Source organism: Dermacentor variabilis, chromosome 1 (assembly GCF_050947875.1).
Source record: "Dermacentor variabilis isolate Ectoservices chromosome 1, ASM5094787v1, whole genome shotgun sequence".
Lineage (NCBI taxonomy): Eukaryota > Metazoa > Arthropoda > Arachnida > Ixodida > Ixodidae > Dermacentor > Dermacentor variabilis.
Genome location: NC_134568.1, coordinates 156,599,074 through 156,606,707, shown reverse-complemented (window position 1 = coordinate 156,606,707; position 7,634 = coordinate 156,599,074). Strand labels below are relative to the sequence as shown.

At 47.7% G+C, this 7,634-nt stretch overlaps 1 protein-coding gene across 3 annotated transcripts in view; it reads left to right on the top strand.

Moving 5' to 3' along the window:
* The window catches only part of LOC142587263 (N(G),N(G)-dimethylarginine dimethylaminohydrolase 1), a 95,338-nt gene that overhangs the window by 52,272 nt on the left and 35,432 nt on the right, over positions 1 to 7,634 (top strand). The gene's annotated exons all lie outside the window — the stretch shown is intronic.

The window sequence follows — 7,634 nt, the reverse complement described above, 5'->3', positions numbered from 1 at the left end:
ATACACTTTTCTCTTGAGGGATAATGGCAACCTGCTGTTCATGATCTGAGAATGCCTGCCAAACGCACCCCAGCCCATTCTTATTCTTCTGATTATTTCCGTCTCATGATCCGGATCCGCCGTCACTACCTGCCCTAAGTAGATGTATTCCCTTACCACTTCCAGACGATGAGCAAAACGTGAACAAGGTGAATGCTGGAGCCAACGTTTCGACAAGTCGACTTGTCTTCTTCAAGGCCTTCCACTTCTTACCACTTCCAGTGCCTCGCTACCTATTGTAAATTGCTGTTCTCTTCCGAGACTGTTAAACATTAGTTTTCTGCAGATCAAGACTGTTAAACATTAGTTTTCTGCAGATCAATTTTTAGACCCACTCTTCTGCTTTGCCTCTCCAGGTCAGTGAGCATACATTGCAATTGGTCCCCTGAGTTACTAAGCAAGGCAATATCATCAGCGAATCGCAAGTTACTAAGGTATTCTCCATTAACTTTTATCCCCAATTCTTCCCAATCCAGGTCTCTGAATACCTCCTGTAAACACGCTGTGAATAGCATTGGAGAGATCGTATCTCCCTGCCTGACGCCTTTCTTTATTGGGATTTTGTTGCTTTGTTTATGGAGGACTACGGTGGCTATGGAGCCGCTATAGATATCTTTCAGTATTTTTACGTACGGCTCGTCTACACCCTGATTCCGTAATGCCTCCATGACTGCTGAGGTTTCGACAGAATCAAACGCTTTCTCGTAATCAATGAACGCTATATATAAGGGTTGGTTATATTCCGCACATTTCTCTATCACCTGATTGATAGTGTGAATATGGTCTATTGTTGAGTAGCCTTTACGGAATCCTGTCCGGTCCTTTGCTTGACAGAAGTCTAAGGTGTTCCTGATTCTATTTGCGATTACCTTAGTAAATAGTTTGTAGGCAATTGACAGTAAGCGGTCTATAATTTTTCAAGTATTTGGCGTCCCCTTTCTTATGGATTAGGATTATGTTAGCGTTCTTCCAAGATTCCGGTACGCTCGAGGTCATGAGGCATTGCGTATACAGGGTGGCCAGTGTCTCTAGAACAATCTGCCCACCATCCTTCAACAAATCTGATGTTACCTGATCCTCCCAAGCTGCCTTCCCCCTTTGCTTAGTTCCCAAGGCTTTATTTACTTCTTCCGGCGTTACTTTTGGGATGTCTAATTCCTGTAGGCTATTCTCTCTTCCATTATCGTCGTGGGTGCCACTGGTACTGTATAAATCTCTATAGAACTCCTCAGCCACTTGAACTATCTCATCCATAATAGTAATGATATCACCGGCTTTGTCTCTTAACGCATAGATCTGCCAAATGATTCTTACCAATTCCTAGTTTCTTCTTCACTGCTTTTAGGCTTCCTCCGTTCCTGAGAGCATGTTCAATTCTATCCATATTATACTTTCTTATGTCAGCTGTCTTACGCTTGTTGATTAACTTCGAAAGTTCTGCCAGTTCTATTCTAGCTTTAGGGTTAGAGGCTTTCATACCTTGGCGTTTCTTGATCAGATCTTTCGTCTCCTGCGATAGCTTACTGGTATCCTGTCTAACGGAGTTACCGCCGACTTCTATTGCACACTCCTTGATGATGCCCACAAGATTGTCGTTCATTGCTTCAACACTAAGGTCCTCTTCCTGAGTTAAAGACGAATACCTGTTCTGTAGCTTGATCTGGAATTCCTCTTATTTTCCCTCTTACCGCTAACTCATTGATCGGCTTGTTATGTACCAGTTTCTTCAGTTCCCTCCTCAGGTCTAGGCTAATTCGAGTTCTTACCATCCTATGGTCACTGCAGCGCACCTTGCTGAACACGTCCACATCTTGTATGATGCAAGGGTTAGTCCAAACGATAGTGGCTCACTCTTCGTCGCTCGTCTGAGTGTTATGCCCTGCGCTTTGACGAGATCGAGCTCACAATTTTCGTGCAACTGGTATCGATCGCGAACGTGTGCAGTCATATGCGGAGCATGGGCACTTCGACATTGTCACAACTCGGACAGACTTGCCTCGTGATAAGCGATCGAAAGTGACATGGCTAATGTAAACAGCGTCTCTTCCACTTTGCTTCCACTGCGCTGCTGTCAACACTGAAAAGCGCTGGCCGCTCCAGTTTCACTTGTAGATGGCGCAGAGGTCGCGTGCAACTGCACTAGGGCCGCAATCTTATAACGCTTCGGAAAGCGAACAGTTCACTTCGCCGTTTCCGTCACCAAATGGGCTGTTCCCAAGCCGGATGTGGAAGGGAGGGAGGACGCAACCAATAGAAAGAAGGTGCCGCCTCTGAAGTGCGCGTCATATTGCGCGCTAGTCGAAGAACTGCACAGTCTTTTTACTTGCTCAATAAATATAAAATATCAATTAAATATTATTTTGCTAGTTTTAAAGTATAAACGTGCGGATGCACAATTCTTGAAGTAAGTTACTAATATCATTCTTTTTCATTCTCAGCCGACAGGTAGCGTCGCAAGCGTAAATGCGTTGGCAAAGCCCAGTGCCATGCCATGCCGTGTGCTACCAGGAGCTTGCACGATGCACGTACCAGGAATGCACTGCGAGCACTTCCTACGTAGCGAGTGCAAGAGAACCACGAACTGGGGCCGTATTTACTAACGTTCCATATCAATATTCCTTTCTTTTTTACTTCACTTCGTCATCGGCTCGGACATGAATCGCACGCCGCTGCGTTGCTGTTATCGCTGCGATCTGCCTCTCGGCGCGCGTCGCGTCATAAGAACAATAGAACATGAAATCGAGCATTACAATAAACGGGCCCTGCGTTGCCTGCGTGAACAGAGAGAGAGCAATGAGAGCAAAGACAGGAAGGTCAGCAGACGACCGCCCAGTTTGCTACCCTACACTGGGGGTTAGAGAAAGGGTGAAAGAAATAGGAAAAGAGGGAGAGTGCGCACTGAGTGCACGTGGGATGATGCACAGGGACACTATAAGCGGTCTCTTAGACCGGTGCACTTTCTCATTTCATTTTATTTGGGCTCATTTACAAGCAAATGGAGAGGGCCAAGGTAAGAGCTGCTTATTGGCAGCTTGAGTGGTCCCTGGCCCCCTTTACATATTGGCAGACCGGTGACAAAGAATACTTTCAGAAATGAAAGTAGTGTACTAGTGCACGAGTCGCCTTTTGTGCCAATGACGGGTGTAGCCACGGTCCGAGTATTTTTGACTCAGAGAACGGTCTCGAGTCCAGTCGGTTTGAAATTGTCCTGAGAGAGAGGCATTGTACGTCGTAGCGAGGACAGGTACACAGTAGGTGCTCGATGGTTTCCTCGCACCTACAGGAGTCGCACATCGGGATCTCGGCCTTTCCTATACGATAGGAGTAAGCGTTCGTGAACACCCCTCCCAGCCACAAACGGCACAGCAAGGTTGTTTCGCGGCGGGAAAGGCTAGATGGCAGTTGTAGCCGTAGCAAGGGGTCCAGCTTATGCAGCCGGCAGTTGAAGGCACTTGAACTTCGGAAAGCTTGTGACTTTTTGCATGCAAGTAGGCGAAGTTCCCCGGCAGTGTCCGTCCTCGCCAAAGCTATTGGACGCGTCTGGGTGTCTTCGTGGACAGACCGGGTAGCCTTGTCAGCGAAGTCGTTGCTGACGATACCACATTGAGCAGGAACCCACTGAAAGATTATATTGTGCCCTGTTTCCAGAGCATGGTGGTGCACTTCCCTGATGTCAGATATCATCATCATCATCATCATCAGCCCGGTTACGCCCACTGCAGGGCAAAGGCCTCTCCCATACTTCTCCAACAACCCCGGTCATGTACTAATTGTGGCCATGCCATCCCTGCAAACTTCTTAATCTCGTCCGCCCACCTAACTTTCTGCCGCCCTCTGCTACGCTTCCCTTCCCTTGGTATCCAGTCCGTAACCCTTAATGACCATCGGTTATCTTCCCTCCTCATTACATGTCCTGCCCATGCCCATTTCTTTTTCTTGATTTCAACTAAGATGTCATTAACTCGCGTTTGTTCCCTCACCCAATCTGCTCTTTTCTTATCCCTTAATGCTACGCCTATCATTCTTCTTTCCATAGCTCGTTGTGTCGTCCTCAATTTGAGTAGAACCCTTTTCGTAAGCCTCCAGGTTTCTGCCCCGTAGGTGAGTACTGGTAAGACACAGCTATTATATACTTTTCTCTTGAGGGATAACGGCAACCTGCTGTTCATGATTTGGGAATGCGGGCCAAACGCACTCCAGCCCTTTCTTATTCTTCTGATTATTTCCGTCTCATGATCCGGATCCGCCGTCACTACCTGCCCTAAGTAGATGTATTCCCTTACGACTTCCAGTGCCTCGCTGCCTATTGTAAATTGCTGTTCTCTCCCGAGACTGTTAAGCATTACTTTAGTTTTCTGCATATTAATTTTTAGACCCACTCTTCTGCTTTGCCTCTCCAGGTCAGTGAGCATGCATTGCAATTGGTCTCCTGAGTTACTAAGCAAGGCAATATCATCAGCGAATCGCAAGTTACTAAGGTATTCTCCATTAACTTTTATCCCCAATTCTTCCCAATCCAGGTCTCTGAATACCTCCTGTAAACACGCTGTGAATAGCATTGGAGATATCGTATCTCCCTGCCTGACGCCTTTCTTTGTTGGGATTTTGTTGCTTGCTTTATGGAGGACTACGGTGGCTGTGGAGCCGCTATAGATATCTTCCAGTATTTTTACATATGGCTCATCTACACCCTGATTCCGTAATGCCTCCATGACTGCTGAGGTTTCGACTGAATCAAACGCTTTCTCGTAATCAATGAAAGCTATATATAACGGTTGCTTATATTCTGCACATTTCTCTATCACTTGATTGATAGTGTGAATATGGTCTATTGTTGAGTAGCCTTTACGGAATCCTGCCTGGTCCTTTGGTTGACAGAAGTCTAAGGTGTTCCTGATTCTATTTGCAATTACCTTAGTAAATACTTTGTAGGCAACGGACAGTAAGCTGATCGGTCTATAATTTTTCAAGTCTTTGGCGTCCCCTTTCTTATGGATTAGGATTATGTTAGCGTTCTTCCAAGATTCCGGTACGCTCGAGGTCATGAGGCATTGCGTATACAGGGTGGCCAGTTTCTCTAGAACAATCTGTCCACCATCCTGTCATGTCAGATATCATCTGCTCGTAAGTTCTGTGATGTAAGCCATACTTGATACTGTGAAGAGCTGCCTTAGAATCACAAAATATGACCCATTTCTGTGCCGGCTCTTCGGTGACGTAGATCATCGCGGCATGGAGGGCTGCAAGTTCTGGCGACGTAGATGTAGTCATGTGTGACAATTTGAACTTAACTCTAACCTCCTTAGCTGGAATCACGGATGCGGCAGTTGAGCTGGTAGGTGAGGTCGAACCGTCGGTATATACAGGATGTCCTATGTAACTTGATCCAAGATTTTAAAAATGAAAGGCGCGTCGGAAGCGAATTGAACTGAACGCATACTATTCGCACTGGCCTATAGTAACTCAGGCATTTTTTTTTTGTTTTCCCCATACTCACTAACTAATTAAATTTAATTACCCAACTTTTTAATTATTGGCTGAGGACTCCAGGTATGATACGCAGATTTGTAGAGCACCTTCAGAAACCACCGATCGAGTTATTTCCTGTAGGATACGTCTGACGTCCTTTTTTTTCCCGGGTTGCAAAGAAAGCCCGCGAAATATGAAAAAAAAAAAAAAGAAAGCCACGTGACGGAGCGGTTGCGCAGTGGTATCGTGCTGCTTAAAGGGACACTAAAGTGTAATATTAAGTCAACGTGGACTGTTGAAATACTATCCCAGAAACCTCGAAACGCTTGTTTCATGCGAAGAAGATACTTATTTTAAGAGAAAATGCGTTCTGACGCGTCCGTGTACCTCTAGCGCAGTTCATATCGCCCGCCCTCCGATGGAGGAGTGGGGACGACATGGTCTCATAGTGACGTTGCGCCGTTGATGAGTAAAACGCTCCCGCAGACGGCGCTATGACTTTTCTGCGCAAAACGCAAACACGCGGCCAGAAACAGAGCCAAGACAGAGCCGACAGCAGTGTGAAAGCGGAACTATGGTGCCTAGCGGAAGGGAAGCGCGCGACGATAAGCTGGTTCTTTATTTTGTGACGCCAACTTTGACGCTCGTTGCAATGGACGACCCTGACAACGACACATTGGCTCGCGATGCTGGGCTCGATTTCAGCGATTAAAGCACTGATGAATGTGACCTGCTGCTGAGGGCTCGCGCTGCCGGCGTCGTTGCGTACTACTACGACGGCAACTGTATGTCATGGCTGTACATATTCGCACATTTGTAGCTTTTCCTTCGTGAAAGCCAAATGCCGCACTCACCGCCCCGGAATCGACCTGCAGTTCTTGCGCTTCGGAGAATGCAGGTAATACCGACGGAACAGCGCTACGGGAAAGCGTTGCTTTGAAAGGCACTCCACACGACTTCAGCAAATCGGCGTTGAACTCGTAATCCTCTGGACGAAAGTGCAGCGAGCACACTATGTGATTTTTTGGCTCTTTGCCAACGCGCTGGGGCAGAGCTACGGCACTTAACCACTTCGAACGGAGAGGTTCACTCGTTGGCACACAGTGATAAGTAACGTTGGATTCACCGCTGCAACTGCCCTTGGCGAAGTTCCGCGGACCGTTCGCGCATCCCATGACATCACATGGACGTGGCACTATCGCTGCTTGTTCCAAATGCAAGTTTTGCGAGCCAGCAGAACCAGCGCAACACGACGCGATAACGAAACACCTGAAACTCCAAAGCGCGCGCGGCGCAGAGTCGAGCGAAAACGAAACCTTTCGACCACGCATACTACTGAAGGGTAACGTCAAATTGTTATTTTTTTCTTAGAATCGAAGGGTGCGATCGGAGATGGTTGTTCGGCGCGTTCGTTCGGTTACCGGCGCGCGCGATTGGCCTACTCCGCGCCGACGTCGCCAGCCGCGGGGCGCGGCCACGTTTTTGGTGACGTCTAAATGACGACACGCTCCTGCTAATCATCCTCCCACCGAGCATTTCGTCTGCTAGGCGCCGATCCCGACGGGAGCTGGGAAGTTTGGATATGGTGGCTAGAGGGTAGGTGTCAGCATCGGCTGGGCTGCGCCGCGTATGGCGGTGCGGCATTTTTTCATGACAGCGACAGGTGGCGCGCTCGTCGTCTCCGAGATGCCTAGCGTGATGTGTTTGAGCAATCTCTCTGGCTCCAAGCGCGTGTCGTGAAGTCTGTGGTGAAGTTAGCTTCGCCTGTCCCGCTTTTGTTTGGTTTTGTTTGTTTGCTTGTCATAAGGAGTTCTGAGTAGCCTTCTTGACCCATGCCACTGCAATAATTTGGTCAGTATGCAGAGTAAGCTGGATGATCTCCTGGATGTGGGCCACCTAAATGAAGTTCACGAGATGGTAAAGCATTGTGATGCGATGCCAGATCATCGTGAAATGGTGGGATCAGATAGCGACTCTCGCATACCCAACTACGTTAGCGGGTATGTTACCAGGAAAATGCTAATGAGAACAAAGTGCGAAGATTGTTCTCTAGCTGTCGCTTCAAGCAAAAGACTCGCACTTGCTTCCGGAAGAGCCGTGCCTTACCAACCACATGGATAGAGGTG